This window comes from Leuciscus leuciscus (assembly GCF_965113295.1).
Source record: "Leuciscus leuciscus genome assembly, chromosome: 7".
Classification (NCBI taxonomy): Eukaryota; Metazoa; Chordata; class Actinopteri; order Cypriniformes; family Leuciscidae; genus Leuciscus; species Leuciscus leuciscus.
This window is the reverse complement of record NC_138731.1, coordinates 14320917-14340349: the sequence shown is the minus strand read 5'-3', so window position 1 is coordinate 14340349 and position 19433 is coordinate 14320917. Positions and strand designations below refer to the sequence as shown.

The window sequence follows — 19433 nt, the reverse complement described above, 5'->3', positions numbered from 1 at the left end:
GCCACTGTCCTGCAGAATTTAGCTCCAACTTGTCTCAGCACACAGGCTGCATCCAAAAACTTGCTGCTTTGGGAGGATGCATTCCAAGGCAGAACTGGCACGTCCAAATCCAATATTAGCTTCATTTTCTATCTCTTTAAATACCTTCATCTTTTGATGTTTCATCTTTCTCAATTTTTTAAGGCAGCATAGATGTATCCTTCGCTGTCTTTGATATCCCACAATCCTGTGCTTTCCTTTCTGTGACAGTTGAGCTAAAAAATAATGATGTCGGAAAGTTGCGGTTGGTGGTCAGTTTGTTTGTAAATGTTTTTGTCCAACATTTTCCACTTTTTATGTAATTTCTAGAGAGAAATTACTAATTTGGTCATTAAATATTCGTCTAGTTATCACCAAAGCTCACGTTTCCTTGTTTTAGATCATTAACCCTCTTGGGTCTGATGTGTTTTCTGGGCCCTGGAGGTGTTCTGACATGCTCCGACATTTAAAGTAAAAAGTAAAAAATGTGTTACTTGTAACATTTTCATGGCTAAAGTCTGATTACACTGTATTCAGCAAAAACTCTGTTACAATAATATGTGAGCAGCTTGTGTGTAAAATTTTGTAGTTTTGAGAAAATGACGTTTATGTGTGGTTTGTGAAAAGACAAAAAATGTAAGTCTGAAATAAGGCCCTAAAACCCATACTGACTATTTTGTTCACAAGAAAATTGTATCACGTAGTCTAGAGTGTTTGCTTCAAAACGATGTGAAAATCATCCTGCCCACTCATTCACATACAACAATATTTTGATTTAAAATTTGTAAGACATGTTTTGTGTAAGAAAGTGGTATGCACGGAGGTGTGAATCTTCATGAATATTGATGTGTTTCACACCTGGGAAGAGAAAGACCCTCCCCCTAATGGCACTATCAGGAACTGTGGAACTGTGAGGGAACGATAAACAAAGAAAGAGAAGAGATTTAAAAAAGAATGGCTTTTTAATTGTTTGGATTTATTTACAACACAACATAGTCCTAAGATACAAAAGACAAAAAGGCACATTATTGAGCACACTGATCTAAACAGACTGACATGAACACTCACACACCTTTGTGTCCATTTCCAAGGTGTTTGCTTCATTTTACCATGTTCAAGTACAGAGACTCGTGTGAATGTTTAAGTCAGCAGGGCTCATCAGTGTCATCTGGTCCCTATATATATATATATATATATATATCAATTAAAATAAAAAACAACAACTGTGAACATGCTGCTATCAGGAGAATCTATAGGGCTGCACGATTTGGGGAAGAAAATCTAATTGTGATTTTCTGGTTAAAATTGCTATATAAAATTCACAAAAAGATATAATGAACACCAGGTTTGTTGTGCCTTGTAGGCATATAATTGTAGGGCTGCATAAAATAATAATAATTTTTGCTTTACAGAAATGCAGGCGGCCTATAACGATAAATCAATAAAAAGGAACACTTCAGTACACTACATTAGAGAAACATATATGGACTCATATGTTACTTCAAATGGTATCATTTGTTATGACGTTGTGAAACGAGATTGGAGTAAAAACATGTAGCCTAATGTTTGGCTTTCAAATGCATAGCACTGCACGAGTGACCCAAACTTACAATGCTTTACATTATTGTTACCATATTATAAACATCTACGTCTGAACAGATATTTACATTTACATTTATGCAATTGGCAGACGCTTTTATCCAAAGTGACTTACATTGCATTTCAAGTACACATTTACATTCTTATCAGTTCTTGGTTTGCCTGGGAAGTGAACCCATGACCTTGGCGCTGCAAGCGCAAACACTCTACTGTTTGAGCTACAGGAAAGCTTTAGACAACCAGATATCCACGAACACAGAATTTAACAGTAAACACGGGTCTAGACATTATAATATTCATCATGTTAGTGTATACACTCATACTAGCCTACTTTTATATCATGCTGTGTTTTATATTATCAAGCTTAAAACATCCTTGTATCCTACATGTATATTTATTTTGCATTGAAAGGTTGCCTACCTGTCTATAGTTCATATTTCAACATGTTTCTGTCGATTTGATACATTTTAGTCTGACACCAGTTCAACTAGTACATTGTGAAGTTCATGCAACAATAACACACTTACAATTATAAGTGATAATGCATGTCTTCCCTTAAAAATCTTATTTTCAAATCGCATTCTTCTTCTGAGGTAAATCCAGTGTAAACTCACAGCGTTGTCTTCCAAACTCGATGAAAAGCAGAGGAAGGAAGAAGTTTGATTCTTTGTTTTGAGGTAATGAGGGCGTTTATTTTATATGACGAAAATAGACTAGTTATTTGAGTGTCTTTTGCATGAGTCTTACGCTACTTCAGAACCCTGTGCGAAATCATTTCTGATTTCGGGATCCCGTCTGAGAGCCCAATCACCTTGATGTGGTAACAGAATGAGCCAATGCACGTTGGCTAGTGAGATTTGCATCGCAAACCACTCCCCCGCTTCCGGGTATATAAGCGGCTTGTGGCTTAATACTCACATTAAGCTTTCGCTTCTTTGTTTTGAGGTAATGAGGGCGTTTACAGGTTCGCGTACCTTCATGTGGACTATTTGCATGTGAATCGCTCGTGCCAAGTGGGTGTGGTCCCGAGCGGACATCGGGATCCTGAGCAGACATTGTTTCACTCTTCTAAAGAACAATCATTGTTGGTGTCAACGGATCGAGAGGGAACCAGTTCCAGTGTTGGTGTGACAGTGTGTTCCAGCGGAGTTCGCAATTGCTGAGTGCACGGCAAAGCAAGCGGCTCCCCTGGGCGCTACAACATAAAAGAGCTTGTTTCCCTAAAAGAGCAAATCACGGGTGTGTGACGTTACGTCTTTTTCAAGATGTCGTTTTACCCATGTGCTTCTGGATGTGGTCGTTTCCTGGCCTCGTTTGACAGCCTCTGCCTCACGTGTCTGGGCCGGAAGCACACTGAGATGAGATATTTGTAGATGAGTTATGCATTCACTGCAGGAAGATAACCATTGCAATGTTGAGATAGAGACTAAGATACTTTGAAAGGGGTGGAGTCCCCTCTGTTATTCACCAATCTGGTTCCTCTAGTGGCCAACAGAGGGTCTCATTGGTTAATAGACAGGGTGACCTAAGGATTACAGTGGGGTTTCCCCACCGGCCCCCCACTCCTCTCTTCAATCGCAGGCTGTGGAGCATCCGGTGGCGATTGCTGGACCTTCTTGTGGGGGTCCCAGCGTCTCATTCGGGGCTCTGGCGGATGACCGGATGTCGATTGGGTCATCTGGAGATGATGATTGGCTGTATTGCCCCCTTTCGGGGAGAGTAGCGTTGTCCAAATCAGATCCAGAACTGACGGCCATGCTTGCCTGGGCAGCCGCAAGTGTAGGGCTCGAGTGGAACCCTCCACCGTGTCCCGGACCTTTGCGGGACGATTGGTATCTCGGGGTATCTCGATTGGTATCTCCAGTGCCTTTCTTCCCAGAAGTACATGAGGAGGTAACGAAGATGTGGATTCACTTTTTACTGCCTGAAGCCATTCTTCTGCCTCCTCCGCTCTCACTACCCTCGATGACGGGGAGGCCAAAGGGTACATAGACATCCCACAGGTGGAGCGTGCAGTTATGCCCGCAAAGTGCTGCCACCTGGCGGGGTCGTCTCCACCACCCATCCAAAGCCTGTAAGTTCTCGGCAGCTCTCGGACCAAGGCTTCCAGTGCTGCTGGACAGTACTCAGCAGTGCAACAGCAGACAGAGACGATCAAGCACATACTGCCCCGACGAGATGCTGCTGCCAACTCCCACCCCTCTGGGGCGATCCCTTCACATGCTCGTCGCCGAGGGCACCCCCCTGCAGCCTCTACATCAGCACCGTCGCGGCCACAGCAGCAGCCTTTACCAAGGCCGCAACGTTGAGCTCCCCGAAGGAAGGTGACGCCGCCCATCTCAGTGCCCGCCAAACACTCCAAGGGTGAACGCATAAAAAGTTTTCAGTTTTTAGTTGAAAATGGTGTCGTGTAAACGGCCACTCATTCTCTTGGCCAAAAGTGAAATGCGTAAACAGACTTGCATCACCATAGCAACCTGGGATATTCGAAAATGGATATTATTATTATTATATTAACTTTTTATTTTGAACTAGGAATGACACAAAAGACAGTGTGGTTATAAATCATATCAAAACTTTTGCACTTTTAATAAAAAAAATACAACCCATGCAATGCCAATAGAAACCAAAGTGACACATTTCACATAAATAAATAAATAAATAAATAAATAACCGAACTTAAGTGTGCACACCTTTTTATAATTAGGTATTTAACGGTGTTCAGAATGAACTAATCATCAAGTACATGTGAAATGGTGCATATCTGTCTACAGTTTACACCTGAGGTGACTCTCATTAACTCCAAATAATTATCAGCAGGGGCCAGATCTTTGTACGTGGATTACTCAGTTGTCTGGATTTTACTGTTACGATTTGACATGATCCAGGATTTTTAGGTTCTTCAAAGCTCATCCAGGAGTTGCTGTCATAGCAACAGGTCAACCTACTGAAACCTACTCGGGAGCAAGCTTATTTTAGGATTCAATTATTTTTAAGCAGAGGCACTGCTTAAAGCAGAGTTTAAGCAGAGTGCCACAACCAGGCGCTGTTTTGTGCGGATGGGCGGCCGGAGTGCGTTAAGGGTTTGCCTATTAGAACGGTGTTGTGTTAGCGGCCCCTAAGTTAATAACTAATGATCTTTGCAACGGAAGTGAATCAATCAATCAAAACTAACTTTAGCTGGACCAGCTAAGTCACCTTCATTTATATACAGTAGCGCTTTTAACTATATAGATTGTTTCAAAGCAGCTTTACAATGATAATAGGAAATTAAAGTAACATAGATTGTTTTGGCTTTACAGCAGCTCTAGAATAAAGTTATTGTCCAGCTAAAGTTAGTTTTGATAGATTCACTTCCGTTGCAAAGATCATTTGTTATTAACTTGGGGACCGCTTACACAACACCTTTCTAAAAGAAAACCCTTGATGCGCTCCGGCCTGTTCATCCACACAACAAGAAGTCAAGTCAAGTCAACTTTATTTATATAGCGCTTTTTACAATACAGATTGTATCAAAGCAGCTTCACATTGATAACATGAAAATAATACAACAAAGTTTGTTTCTAGAAGAAAATTGCGTCATCATCCACCCTAAGTAAGGCAGATCAATAATATTGTTGAATATTAAATGTCCCCAACTAAGCAAGCCAAAAGCCAAGGCAACAGTGGCAAGGAACCAAAACTCCATCAGGTGACAGAAAGGAGAAAAAAAAAACCCTTGGGAGAACCCAGGCTCAGTCGGGGGCCAGTTCTCCTCTGGCCAACGAGTGAACAGTGTATGATTATGATCCAGGCAGCATTACAGGTCAGAAGTCAGATTGGTCGTGTCGATGAGGCCTTAACAGGGCTGATGAGGCTGGCACTTCAGGGATGCATCATGGATGGGTCCAGGTGCAGGTCCACCATCTGATCTGGATACGGCCGGGGTCCAGCTGACTTCATTAAACAGGGAGAGACTGGTTGACACTTCAGGACTGCGTTGTCATCATGTCCAGGCGCAGGTCCTTCATCGGATCTGGATACGGCCTGGATCCGGCGGACTGCCGTAAACCTCGGATAAACAGAGAGACTAATATTAGCGTATACGCCATTCTTCTTATGATGTAACGAGTACATCAGGATTTATGGGAAGTGTTCCCGGTTCCGGCTGACCTAATCTATGCAGCCTAACGTTGAATTATAGAAGTCTATAATGTGTTATGTGTATGCTAGGTTTAAGAGATGTGTTATTAGTCTCGCTTTGAACTGACAGAGTGTGTCTGCTTCCCGGACAATGTTAGGAAGACTGTTCCAAAGTTTTGGTGCTAAATAGGAAAAGGATCTACCGCCAGCAGTCGATTTTGATATTCTAGGTATCATCAACTGGCCGGAATTTTGAGATCGCAATAGACGTGAAGGACTATAATGCGTTAAGAGCTCGCTCAAGTACTGCGGAGCTAAACCATTAAAGGAACACTCCACCGTTTTTTGAAATAGGGCTTATTCACTTTCTTTCCTACATTTAGATAGGTGGGCAAATGCATTTTTGTCTCAGTGCATGCATTGTTTTAGTTTGACAGGGTCGGCGCTAGCTTAGCTTAGGACATGCTAGCTGGCAACAAAGGATTCCATTCATTGTGCTGAGTAAAAGTGATATAAAAAATTAAAAAAACCCACCTAATTACTTCTTGTGGCCTGCGTATTCACAACAAGTACAAATAGTGATGCAGATTAACACTAGGCGATTTCCTAGGCAGATATTGACTTATATATTAAGGACTATATTAGGGGGAAGCACAGGCGAAGCACTGCTACTTGGGCGTGATATCTCTGCGCCCAAGTAGCAGTGCTTCACCTGTGCTTCCCCCTAATATAGTCCCAAGTCAATATCTGCATAGGAAATCGTCTAGTGTTAATCTGCATCGCTATTTGTACTTGTTGTGAATACACAGGCCACAAGAAGTAATTAAGTGGGTTTTTTAATTTTTTTATATCACTTTTACTCAGGACATGCTAGCTGGCAACAAAGGATTCCATTCATTATGCTAAGCTAAGCTAGCGCCGACCCTGTCAAACTAAAACAATGCATGCACTGAGACAAAAATGCATTTGCCCACCTATCTAAATGTAGGAAAGAAGGTGAATAAGCCCTATTTCAAAAAACGGTGGAGTGTTCCTTTAAGTGCTTTGTAACTAAGTAATCAGCAATATTTAAAAATGTATACGATGTTTAATAGGGAGCCAATGCTGTGTTTACAGAACGGGGCTAATATGGTCATACTTCCTGGTTCTGGTAAGAAGTCGAGCTGCTGCGTTTTGGACCAGCTGTAATTTGTTTATTAAGCGTGCAGGGCAACCACCCATAAGAGCATTACAATAATCTAGCCTTGATGTCATGAACGCATAATCATTTTTTTAACAATTTTTTATATCAGCTATGCATTCCGTTAATTTTGTGAATTGGTAAGTTTTGTCAGGGCGTGAAGAAATATAGAGCTGAGTATCATCAGCATAACAGTGAAAACTAATTCCATGCTTCCTAATGATATCTCCCAAGGGTAGCATGTACAGAGTGAACAGCAACGGTCCTTGTGGTACGCCATACTGAACTTGTGATCGATGAGACATCTTTTCATTTACTGGTACAAACTGATAATGGACAGATAAGTATGATTTAAACCATGCATGCCAACATAATTTTCGAGTCTATTTAAAAGAATGTTGTGGTCAATAGTATCAAATGCAGCACTAAGATCGAGTAACACTAATAGCACGATCGGATGATAAGAGCAAATAATTTGTAACTCTAATGAGAGCAGTCTCAGTACTATGGTACGGTCTAAATCCTGACTGGAAATCCTTGCAGATATAATTTCTTTCTAAAAAAGGAGCATAGTTGTGAGGATACTGCCTTTTCTAGTATCTTTGACAGAAAAGGTAGATTCGAGATCGGCCTGTAATTGACTAATTCTGTACGATCAAGTTGCAGTTTTTTAACAAGCGGTTTAATCATAGCCAGCTTAACAGTTTTTGGTACGTAACCTAATGACAAAGATGAATTAATGATATTAAGAAGAGGATCTATGACCTCTGGAAGCATCTCTTTCAGTAGCTTAGTCGGTATAGGGTCTAACATACATGTTGTCGATTTAGATGATTTAACGAGTTTAGAAAATTCTTCCTCTCCTATAGCAATGAATGAATCAAATTTTTCCTTAGGGAGACTACAATGCACTCCCTGATGTGATACTGTAGTAGACAGTTGCATAGTTATAATTTTCTCCCTGATATTATCAATCTTATAAGTGAATAAGTTCATAAAGTTATTACTGCTGTGCTGCTTGGAAACGTCTGGGCTTGAAGCTTTATTTTTCGTTAGTTTAGCCACTGTTTCAAATAAATACCTTGGGTTTTGTTTATTTTCTTCTAATAGGGTTGAAAATTTCTGCCTCTTGAAATACCTCTAGTTTTGTTTTCTTCCAGTTGCTCTCCATTTTTCTGGCTGCTCTCTTAAGGGCCCGAGTGTGCTCGTTGTACCACGGCATTGGACTATTTTCTTTAATCTTCTTTAAACACAGAGGAGCAACTGTGTCTAAAGTGCTGGAAAAGAGAGAGTTAAAAGTTTCTGTCGCAATTACGAGTTCTTCTAAGCTATCTGGGATGCTGAGATGATGAAACTGATCAGGAAGATTAGTAATGAAGCAATCTTTAGTGGCATAAGTGATAGGTCTAACATATTTGTAACACGGAGTTGGCTTTGCAGCCTTGGCTAAATGAAGTTTACACGAGACTAGATAATGATCTGAGATGTCATCACTCTGCTGCAGAATTTCAACAGCATCAACATTGATTCCGTGTGATAATATTAGATCTAGAGTATGATTACGACAATGAGTAGGTCCTGACACATGTTGTCTAAGTCCAATAGAGTTAAAAATGTCTTTAAATGCCAATCCCAACGCATCTTTTTCGTTATCTACATGTATGTTAAAATCACCAACAATTAAGACTTTATCTGCAGCCAGTACTAACTTTGATAGAAAATCAGCAAATTCTTTGATAAAGTCTGTATGGTGCCCTGGTGGCCTGTATACAGTAGCAAGCACAAATCTCAAACGTGATTTATCATTTACACTATTGTTACATTAAGCACCAACACTTCAAAAGAATGTAACACCTCCCCTTTTGCCTTTCAGACGAGGTTCATGTTTATAACTGTAATCTTGTGGGGTGGACTCATATAAAGTAATGTAATTGTTTGGTTTTAGCCAGTTTCTGTCAAACACAGCTCTTCTAGGTTATAGTCTGTAATCATATCAATAACAATAAGTGCTTTTGGAGTAAGGGATCGAATATTCAGCAACCCAAGTTTTATCATTTGCTCATTTGTATTATATCTGTTTTTTATTTGTTGAACATCAATACAATTTTTACCCTGTGATGGGTTTGGAAGTTTTTTGTATTTCCTAATTTGGGGAACAGACACAGTCTCTATATGATGATATCTAGGTGAAAGAGGCTCTATGTGGTGGGATTTATCTGACCTTGGTGACGTGAGACAGCTGGCAGACGGTCGGTTTAGCCAGTCTGTCTGCTTCCTGACCAGAGCCCCAATTCATGTTTGAGCTCTAAGACTATGTGCCATATTACTAGAGAGAAGAGCAGCACCATCTCAGGAGGGATGAATACCATCTCTTTTCAACAGGTCAGGTCTGCCCCAAAAACTTTTCCAATTGTCTATGAATTCTATATTATTTTGCGGACACCACTTAGACCGCCAGCCATTGAGTGAGGACAATCTACTAAGTATCTCATCACTCCTGCGAACAGGAAAGGGGCCAGAGCAAATTACAGTGCCTGACATCGTACTTGCGAGTTCACACACCTCTTTAACATTAATTTTGGTGATCTCCGACTGGCGGAGTTGAACATCATTAGTGTCGACATGACTAATAATCTTAGAGAATTTACGATTAGCATTAGCCAGCACTTTTAAATTTGCTTTGATGTCAGGCGCTCTGGCTCCTGGCAAACATGTGACTATGGTGGCTGGTGTCTCTCTTTTCACGTTTCGTGTAATAGAATCGCCAATAACTAGGGCACATTCAACAGGATTCACAGTGTGTGTTTCACTGAGTAGGGAGAATCTATTTGTTATGGTAATCGGAGTGGAAGAGCGGTGTTTTGTCCCGTGACTACAGCGCCTCACTGTCACCCAATTGCCCTGCTGCACTGGCTCTACATCAGCCGGAACCGAATAATGTATAGAGTTCACTAAGCTAGTTGCATCCAAAGCAGTATCTAAAGCCCTTGCACTCTTACAATTAACCTCGATTAAAGTTTGGATGCGTTTCTCTAGTTCTGAAATCTTCTGCTATACATGTTTGATGAAGTACAAGTGACAATAAGAGGAGAAGATGACATGACTCACCGTGTTTATTGACTGATCCTACTCACCTAAGGGTTGATGAACTCGTAAAAGGCGCGAGAGAAAAATAAATAAAGAGCGCACGGATGGCACGCTAACAGGCTAGCGAATTACTAGCGTGTTGTGCTAGCAAAACCAATGTCAGGTTAATGTGTGATGTTGAGTAAGCTATAATTAGCAGTATAAACAACAAGGAATGATAGTAAATAATGATTCAAAACAGAAAGATATACGAAGCTTACAGACACAAGCCAACTCAGCAGCAGCAACAAGGCAGCAGCGAGGTGTATATGACTTTCTTTTTTCAGACGAATACAATCTGAGTTATATTATTAAACACCCTGACGCTTCCGAGCTTTATAATGGCAGTACATGGCAACCATCAGTTTGACGCTCAAAAAAGTGAATCCATCCATTATATAAGAACTCCACACGGCTCCGGGGGGGGTTAATAAAGGCCTTCTTAAGCTAAGTGATGTGTGTGTAAGAAAAATATTCATATTAAAAACTTTATTATTATTCGGCCAAACGAACATACGGATTTGAAAAAAGCAAAAAAGCAAACATTGACGGCCATCTAAATAATATTGTCAGTAATATTGTACTTCTAACTAATGACCAAGTTATCTAAGATTGGATACTCAAAAATGTCAAGATAAATTATTATATAAATGACCAATTATCAATTGGCATTCCAACCTAAATTCAAGGTCATGATAAAATGGAGTGAAACAGTGATTTAATTAGAACTAAATAACTTTAACTGCAATAACTTATGCATAGTGCAAGTAAAATACAGAATGTGCAGAAAACCTTCAGCCACACCATTGGATTAAGTCGTTGGGCCAGTGACCCTTAGAGGTATCCCACTAAACATCAGACGTCTATTGGACAGGCAGATCATGTCTATATTGCGTCAGTCGGTCCAAGACAAATTTTTGACCTTTATGCAACGTGCAATCTAGGTCTGCTATTTGGACATCTAACCATGACCCCACCTGGACGTCAATATAATGTTCAATATTTGAACGCCGGAATAGGTAATTGTCTGGATGTTATGTGGATGTCTAAGACAGGTGCAGGAAATTGACATGATCTAGGTTTGCAAGTTACCTCCAAATGAGGTCTTTTCTACGACATGTTTGGAAGTCAGATTTTGGTTCCCTGAAGGTGCAGACTGTGACGCCATGTGGACGTCTAAGACAGGAAATTGACATGAACAATGAATGTAGGGAAATGTTTGATTGACTGAGGCATTAATCATTGACATGCTTAGCTTCGTGAATGCATTTTTTTATGTTAAAGGTCCCATGACATGACATTTCCACTTTCTGAGTTTTTTTTAACATTAATATGAGTTCCCCTAGCCTGTATATGGTCCCCAAGTTTCTAAAAATTTGAATCGGTGTAAATCGAGCTTTTGCTATCTTTCTCTGCCTTTGAGAAAATGGAAGCTCAACCGGGCTGATCTTGAATCTCCTCCTTATGACGTCATAAGGAGAAATGTTACCTCCCCTTTCTCTGCTTTGCCCGCCCAGAGAATATTTCTCGCCCATGAGAAAATGAGCTAGGAAGTAGAACGCGCGCGCGTGATTTTACTTTGTCCACGAGAGCTATCATGGCTTTTGAGCGAGCGAAGCATAATAATTGCTCAATAATTGGATGTACAAATGAACATCGAATGGTCAATACAGAGCTGGGCTTGCTGAACGTCGGACAAGTAAGTCAACAAATGATATATAAGTGTGTTGCTTTACTGTTTATGGTTATCTAGCTTCTTACACGTAGAATGTGGCTGTCACATTAGCTATGCAGTTTACTTGCGCTAATGTAAAGGTAGACAGCATCAAGTTACACATACTGTAATGCGAGTGTTGTACATTTCTTTGTTATTTGGATAACCGTTCTCCTGTTGGTTATATGGCGCGCGCGATATCCGCATTTCAAGATCGCAGAGCTTGATGTAATTGTAATAAGATAAATTACAGACGTTACAGATCTCTCATGAAAAGGCAACAGTAGGTTAGCGTTAGCCACATGATGATAACTGTAAACCATCCGAATAAAGTACCGTATCCAGACATAATATTTTAAACTAACCATTCGGAAACGTCCTGCTGGAGCCGCTGAGTTGCAACTTCTTCATCCGTTCTCCATCTGGATCAGATTCTGGGTCAAACTGAAATGCTTGAACGACTGCGTGTCTTCGTGCCATTGCAATATATCCAACATAAACAATCATGCATGGTACCGTTGCGCAAGATGGTCAAGGCCACACCCACCCTCCACCTTGCGCTGCCTTTCCCCTCCTCATTAGTATTTAAAGCTACAGACACCGAAACGGCCCGTCTGAAGGAAGCTCATTCTGGGACTGGCTTGTAGTGGCTATAATTCTGCAACGAGGCTGAATTTTTGGAAAGAGATTTCAGATACAGTACTAAGGACCACTAAGGACTATATTAAAGCCTACAAAAAGTAGCATGTCATGGGACCTTTAAATATTAACATTGTTTTTCAACGTGATTCATGAGTAGCCTAGGTCTAAAGCGTAAGTAGTTTGCACGTCGTGATGATGTCCGGAATTGGTCCGCATATATATATGAAACAGGAAGTCCCGCCTGCGGTATGGTAGTTCCACAGGAAACACCACAGGAAAAGTGAACGGCAGCAACTTCAAGCAAGAGATAAATCTGAAAAATCCTTGTTTTCAAGGTAGGTTCGGTCAACTTAGTGAAGTTTGTTAAATTATGCATTACTAATTAGGGCTGTAACCAACCAAAGAAAATCTTGGTCGACTGAAGTCCTGAAATTTTCGACAAAAAATTACGTTAGGAAAAAAAAGTTAAATTAATTAGCTGCGCACTGTGCGCAGTACTTGGTAGCCTTGTTGTCCGCCTAAATTAATTATAAATAAACATAAAAAAACTAGTAGGCTATTTGCAGTATATTAAATCGTTTTTGACCTAATTATTTTGCACTGAAATGAGTCTGACACACGAGTCTGTCGGTTCCGACAGCGTTGCATCACGTGCACCTGCGCAATATCATAGCCTATGATTTCCGAAAATAGTACTATGTTGTCAACATAGTGATATCATCACAAGAACTTTTGAGGAATATGCAACATAATTTAGACAAATGTTTTTGTCATATGTATTATAATAACTGACAGACACTATCATTGCAGCCGCTCTGCGCAGCCGCTCTGTGGAGCTCAGCTGAGACACGAATAGACTTTTAACTTTTAAAAAAATGCTGCCACACTGCCGATGTCTTTGTTGACATGGTAGAAGAGGACTGACTGACTGACTATGAATTAAATGCTCACAATTAAATAAATAATATTCAGCAAACCTTCTAGTAGCCTACTTTCTTCTCCAGTGGGTTGGGCTAATCCAAAAGAAGTGAAAACAAGGGGGGTGTTCTGAAGACAGACTGTTACCTGTGAAACAGGGGTGCTCTGAAAACACCCCCATTAGCAATTAGTGCTTTCCACCTGATGAAATGAACACGGCAAAACTGATCAAATGAACGCGGCAAAAAAATCGACCAATCAGAATTTTGGTCGAGCCAGAACGTATCGACCAAATAATCGACTGGGAGATTACAGCCCTATTACTAATTTTAGCTATTTTAGCGTTATTGTCTTAAACTAGCCTACCTAAACCTGTTGTGGGGGAGGGAGTGCATCTCCACCAGCTAGCGTTAGCTAAACATTGGCCATAATTAGCCTACTTTTGAAAACAACTTTCGCACTGCACCGAAGCTTAACAAGTAGCAGCTAACATCATTCCGCTACATGTTTTGCACAAATATCTCTCAGGGCTCCAGACTGCGACCAAAATTCTCTCAGGGCTCCCGAGACAGTGCGACTGAATTTTACATCTAGTCGCACATGTCCCGACCAGTACATTTGCTGTGGTTTGATTTTGGCCGTCGTTGGTTGCCCAATGATCTGGCCGTGATTGCCCTTTAAAAATCCCACATTCCAAGGCCACTATGGCTTGGTTCTCTGTATGGCAATACTTTAAACTGACTAATGTCGTGATTTTTGTTGTCTGCCACTGCCTTTGTCATAAAGAAAACTAAAACAAATCTGCCCGACAACAGAATGTTTGCAAATCCAAAGCATTTCGCAGCGCGGAATCCTATGTAAACGCTCGCTTTTGATGTAGTGCAAAGTGAAGGTAAGCGTCAAAAGACCCAGGAATAATATTCATGTGCGATCAAAAAGAAGATGAGGTAAGCAATTATCAGTGAGTAGAATTTGGAAATCAGTCGATAACTGTGGTAGGCTATAATGCCACTGATTTGTTCCCCAATTTAACTTAGATGGATATGTCACCGCTAGGGCCGAGAACAACCACCACTCCGGAGGAGCTACACCAAAGTACACCAACACAGCTGTGAATCTCTCTGTTCACAGAACAGCAATGGTGAGTACAGAATCCAGCAGTTAATGACTGAGTCTTCTCTTACCACAGGACAGTAATGGCAGAATGCAGCGGCAGATGACAGGATCTCTCTGTTCACAGAACAGCAATGGTGAGTACAGAATCCAACAGTTAATGACTGAGTCTTCTCTTACCACAGGACAGTAATGGCAGAATGCAGCGGCGGATGACAGGATCTCTCTGTTCACAGAACAGCAATGGTGAGTTCAGAATCCAGCAGTTAATGACTGAGTCTTCTCTTACCACAGGACAGTAATGGCAGAATGCAGCGGCAGATGACAGGATCTCTCTGTTCACAGAACAGCAATGGTGAGTACAGAATCCAACAGTTAATGACTGAGTCTTCTCTTACCACAGGACAGTAATGGCAGAATGCAGCGGCGGATGACAGGATCTCTCTGTTCACAGAACAGCAATGGTGAGTACAGAATCCAGCAGTTAATGACTGAGTCTTCTCTTACCACAGGACAGTAATGGCAGAATGCAGCGGCAGATGACAGGATCTCTCTGTTCACAGAACAGCAATGGTGAGTACAGAATCCAACAGTTAATGACTGAATCTTCTCTTACCACAGGACAGTAATGGCAGAATGCAGCGGCAGATGACAGGATCTCTCTGTTCACAGAACAGCAATGGTGAGTACAGAATCCAACAGTTAATGACTGAGTCTTCTCTTACCACAGGACAGTAATGGCAGAATGCAGCGGCGGATGACAGGATCTCTCTGTTCACAGAACAGCAATGGTGAGTACAGAATCCAGCAGTTAATGACTGAGTCTTCTCTTACCACAGGACAGTAATGGCAGAATGCAGCGGCAGATGACAGGATCTCTCTGTTCACAGAACAGCAATGGTGAGTACAGAATCCAACAGTTAATGACTGAATCTTCTCTTACCACAGGACAGTAATGGCAGAATGCAGCGGCGGGTGACAGGATCTCTCTGTTCTAGAGGTCTGCACGGGCTTTAAACTGAAGCCCGAACCCGGCCCGTACCCGCGATCATTTAACCCGACCCGACCCGACAATTACATTTATATGTTAAGCCCGAACCCGACCCGAACCCGAGGTCCACTCTGTTTCTCACAGCAAATACCATTTTTGCAATTATGTTGTATTTAATGATTGCTTGAAACGGTAAACAAATACATGTAGGCGCAGCGGCCCTATAAAACTTACCAATCACGTAACTTTGCTGTGGTCGAACAGGTGTAACAGTCACACATTTCTCTGGAACTCAAACTTTAAACTTTAAAAAGTTCACGCAGTGTTGCAAAACTATTTACACAAATATATCCTTCTCAGTATGAGTTATGAAGGAAGAGAACGGCGTCGACAGTTGATGGTTTCAGCGCCGTCCTCCTCTGATTGAAAGTTAGTCCAGCTGCACTGAAGTTTCTCTCGCTGCTGCTGCTACTTGCAGGGATGCTGAGGATACTACGGGCCAGTTTTGACAGTAAGGGGAAAATATATATATATATTTGAGAGAGAGAGCCTGTGTGTCTGTGTAGCCAATGTACATTGCACATCTGCGCACGCATGTACTTTCTCTCTCTCGCGTGCCGGTCACCACAACACAGCAAGCACACGGCACGGCACGAGCACGAGCACGAGCACACGGCACGCAAACTATATATAGCCTATTTAGTTTTTCTTAGTTACAAACCCGAACCCGACCCGAACCCGAGGCTGTTCATTAAACATTAACCCGAACCCGACCCGAAACCCGCACATTTTTCGGGACCCGTCGGGCTCGGGTCGGGTAGCAGACCTCTACTCTGTTCACAGAACAGCAATGGTGAGTACAGAATCCAGCAGTTAATAACTGAGTCTTCTCTTACCACAGGACAGTAATGGCAGCATGCAGATCTTCACAACGGCACACAGAGCTGAACTTCTTCTTTACCACAGCGGCATGAACTGGGACACCTGTACAAAGCTTTACCCACAGCAGTTCAAATTATTTCCTGACGCACCACCGGGCTAGACGATCCCCGACAAAGGTTTCAGAGTGCTGGTAGCGTTTAATTTTCCCATACTCGTGCATACATCAAACCACTGTAAATCTTCACACGTGCTCACTTCAATCTTCAAACACTGCAATGACACACCACTTCACAGTGAAAAGTATACCTTCACTCCACCTCGTCGCCACCTTGTCGGGCCCGGCCAGTCCACCGTCGTGATCTTCAAAAGGGGGACATCAGGTTTGACGAACGATCTGAAGATCGGGGCCCACTCGTTTCTCTCACGATAACAACCTGTATATCCAACCATGGGCGTCGGAAGAAAAAAAAAGTGGGTGGGTCCTCCCCCAGAAAAATATTACTGGAGTAAATACCATGTATTCTGGTGCCTTTTAATTAAACAAGTAAACTAAACTCCACTTCACGCCGGGCGGTTCTTTGCCTCCACGTCGTGCATTAAATGCACAGCTATCGGTGGATTATCACCCTAATTCCATGGTCATTTGCCAGCAATGACAACTTAAAGCTGTTATTGATGTTTGCAACGCAATATTTGACTGGAAGGGTACAACGGGCGGTTACTTTCGTCAGTTGCGGCTCGTTGAGAAATATAATGTAGCGATTCAGCGGAAATGGAGTTTAATTTATCAGGGAATTCCTCAAGTGGAATGGATTTGACTGACGGCGCTCTGAAAAGCGAACAGACAAATGCGCAAATCTGCTTCTGTTGCTGCCCCACCGCTTTTGCCTCTCCTGCTCTCGTGACTCACACTTTGATCGTGACCGCTCTGCCTCCCGAGCCTCTTCAAGCCGCCGCTTTTAAATCCCCCGTTGGAGACACGCGCTCCAATGGCTGCTTGATTAGCCGCTGCAGCTGCCGCTTGTCAACGCGATCGGCCATGACAGGCCGCCGGAAGCGATATTTTTTTTCCCAGGATGGTAGGGGAAGACTCATGAATATTCATTAGGGAAGTCATCCCTGATTGGTCTTAACCCCAGTGACGGGTAGGTTTAGGGGCGGGGTTAGGGAGGTCATAATACCCCCAGTGACGGGTAGGTTTAGGGGTGGGGTTAGGGGTAGGTCATCAGACCAATCAGGGATGACTTCCCTAATGAATATTCATGAGTCTTCCCCTACCATCCTGGGAAAAAAAATATCGCCCACCGGAACCGGCCTGGTGTCGCACCGGAAATCTCCCCCCAGGGCAACTCGTTCCGCTCCCAAAGTTCCTTCTATGTCACCCGGTGACAGATACATTGTCCACGATATGTGTTAGGTCTATTTTTTGATAGAGCATACCGTTGACTATCCAAGAGAATGATCCGATGCGTAATACAGAGATAGCATTCCATTATCTCTAAATTTAATCTTTCCATCCCCACCCTACATGACAACAAGACGTGCAGGGACTGCGTGCGTGACGGTGTATCCCTTTACCATGGGCATGGCTCCGTTAATTTAATAGACTACAGCTTTACCCGAAGTTCTCACGAGTTTGCTTTATAAAGTACAATACAAACACACTAATTAAAAGGTACGAGGAGTGATAAAGTAAAAAAACTAAATTAAGATGAAGTTAACAAGTTCTGATCATTGATCATTAGCCTAACATTTTGTCATAATTCTGCTATGTCAAAAATCTATAGTGTATATACTGTAACGCTGTAGTTATAATTTTTTTGTTTAACTGTCAGGTGATTTGCGGTGTCCTCTTTTGGAGTGAGGTGTCCTTTTTGGAGATTGAATTTTTCTATTTGTAGCTAAGCGCAGTGAATGCAATCACTACAACATAACCAGTCAGGCAGAGCAGGAGGAGGAGGAGGTGGAAGAAGAAGAGGTGGTGATTAGATCAACAAGGACCCGGCCTAAAAAGGGAACGCCAGAGGGTTTTGTCAGAAATGGTATGTTTATCATTCACAAATAATTCTGACATTAGGAATATAAAATCTGTTGATGAATTGGGTGGTCAATGATTTTTGCAGAATCTACTGATTCAACTGTTGAGGATGTGAGCATTAGGGGTAATGTATTTCTATAATGCATTTTTAAATACAGTTCCAAATAAATATAATTCTTTAAATTATGTCATGGATATGCTTATTTTACTTTATGTTGACTCTCTCTATAGGTGTGAAGCTTCCTGACTACCCTACTTCACCAAAGAAGCTGCCGACCATTCAGGACAGCAGCATGTTACATAATGCATGTGAGTACTGATGATAATTTCTGAAGCATGTTAATGTTGTGTGTACAACATGATAAATACAGGCTGATTGATGTGTTTCAGACTCTGAAGATGAAGCCATGTCTGTCAGTAATTGTGCATCTTTCAATATTCTTTGGGTTTTTTTCAGTCTCTCCTGCAAACACAGCACTTCAGCAAAGAGACCCATTAACACCCAGTGAGTATTCATCTCATCACACTTTAAACTGTATGTTTTTATTTTTATTTTTATCAGGCCTAGTGAAATGTAAAAACATTCCTTGCGTTTTTCAGGGTCTCATGATGCAGCAAGAGGTTGTACCAGGGAAGACTATCGCTCCAGGTAAGGACTCCGGATAAGAATATCTTTGTATTAATCCCAAAGGAAATTGTTTTGTCACAAAAAGCAATCTCTAAAGTGTGTAAAAAGTTGTATTAAGATAAAATTATTAAAAAAAAGAGTAGGAAGAAAAGGGAAAAAGTTCAGACCAACAATCTTCTGTTGCAGCAGTGTATCAGAGAAGTGAAAATTTGTGTAATTTGATGGTGTGAAGTACTTACTGTTTCTCACAGATGAACATTTTGGAGTGATTAGTCTTTCACTGAAAGTGCTCCAGTGTTCACCCAGTTTATTATTCAGGGGCTGAAGATAATTATTTAGAATACTAAAAAGGCACAGTGTCAGTCATGAAATTTCCAAGTGATAAAAATTATTAAAAATTATACTAGGTCCAGTGGTGGATCCAGCAATCCATAAGTGGGGGGTAACACACAGCAAGACACA

General features: G+C 41.6%; 1 protein-coding gene and 1 long non-coding RNA gene across 2 annotated transcripts in view; both read left to right on the top strand.

Moving 5' to 3' along the window:
- Positions 1 to 19433, top strand: part of LOC309503462 (uncharacterized protein) — a 118037-nt gene that overhangs the window by 95969 nt on the left and 2635 nt on the right. The gene's annotated exons all lie outside the window — the stretch shown is intronic.
- Positions 15060 to 19376, top strand: LOC309503906. The gene is made up of 6 exons (XR_014207930.1): positions 15060 to 15223; positions 18141 to 18347; positions 18429 to 18467; positions 18575 to 18652; positions 18801 to 18848; positions 18944 to 19376. It is a non-coding gene; the product is annotated as an uncharacterized lncRNA (long non-coding RNA).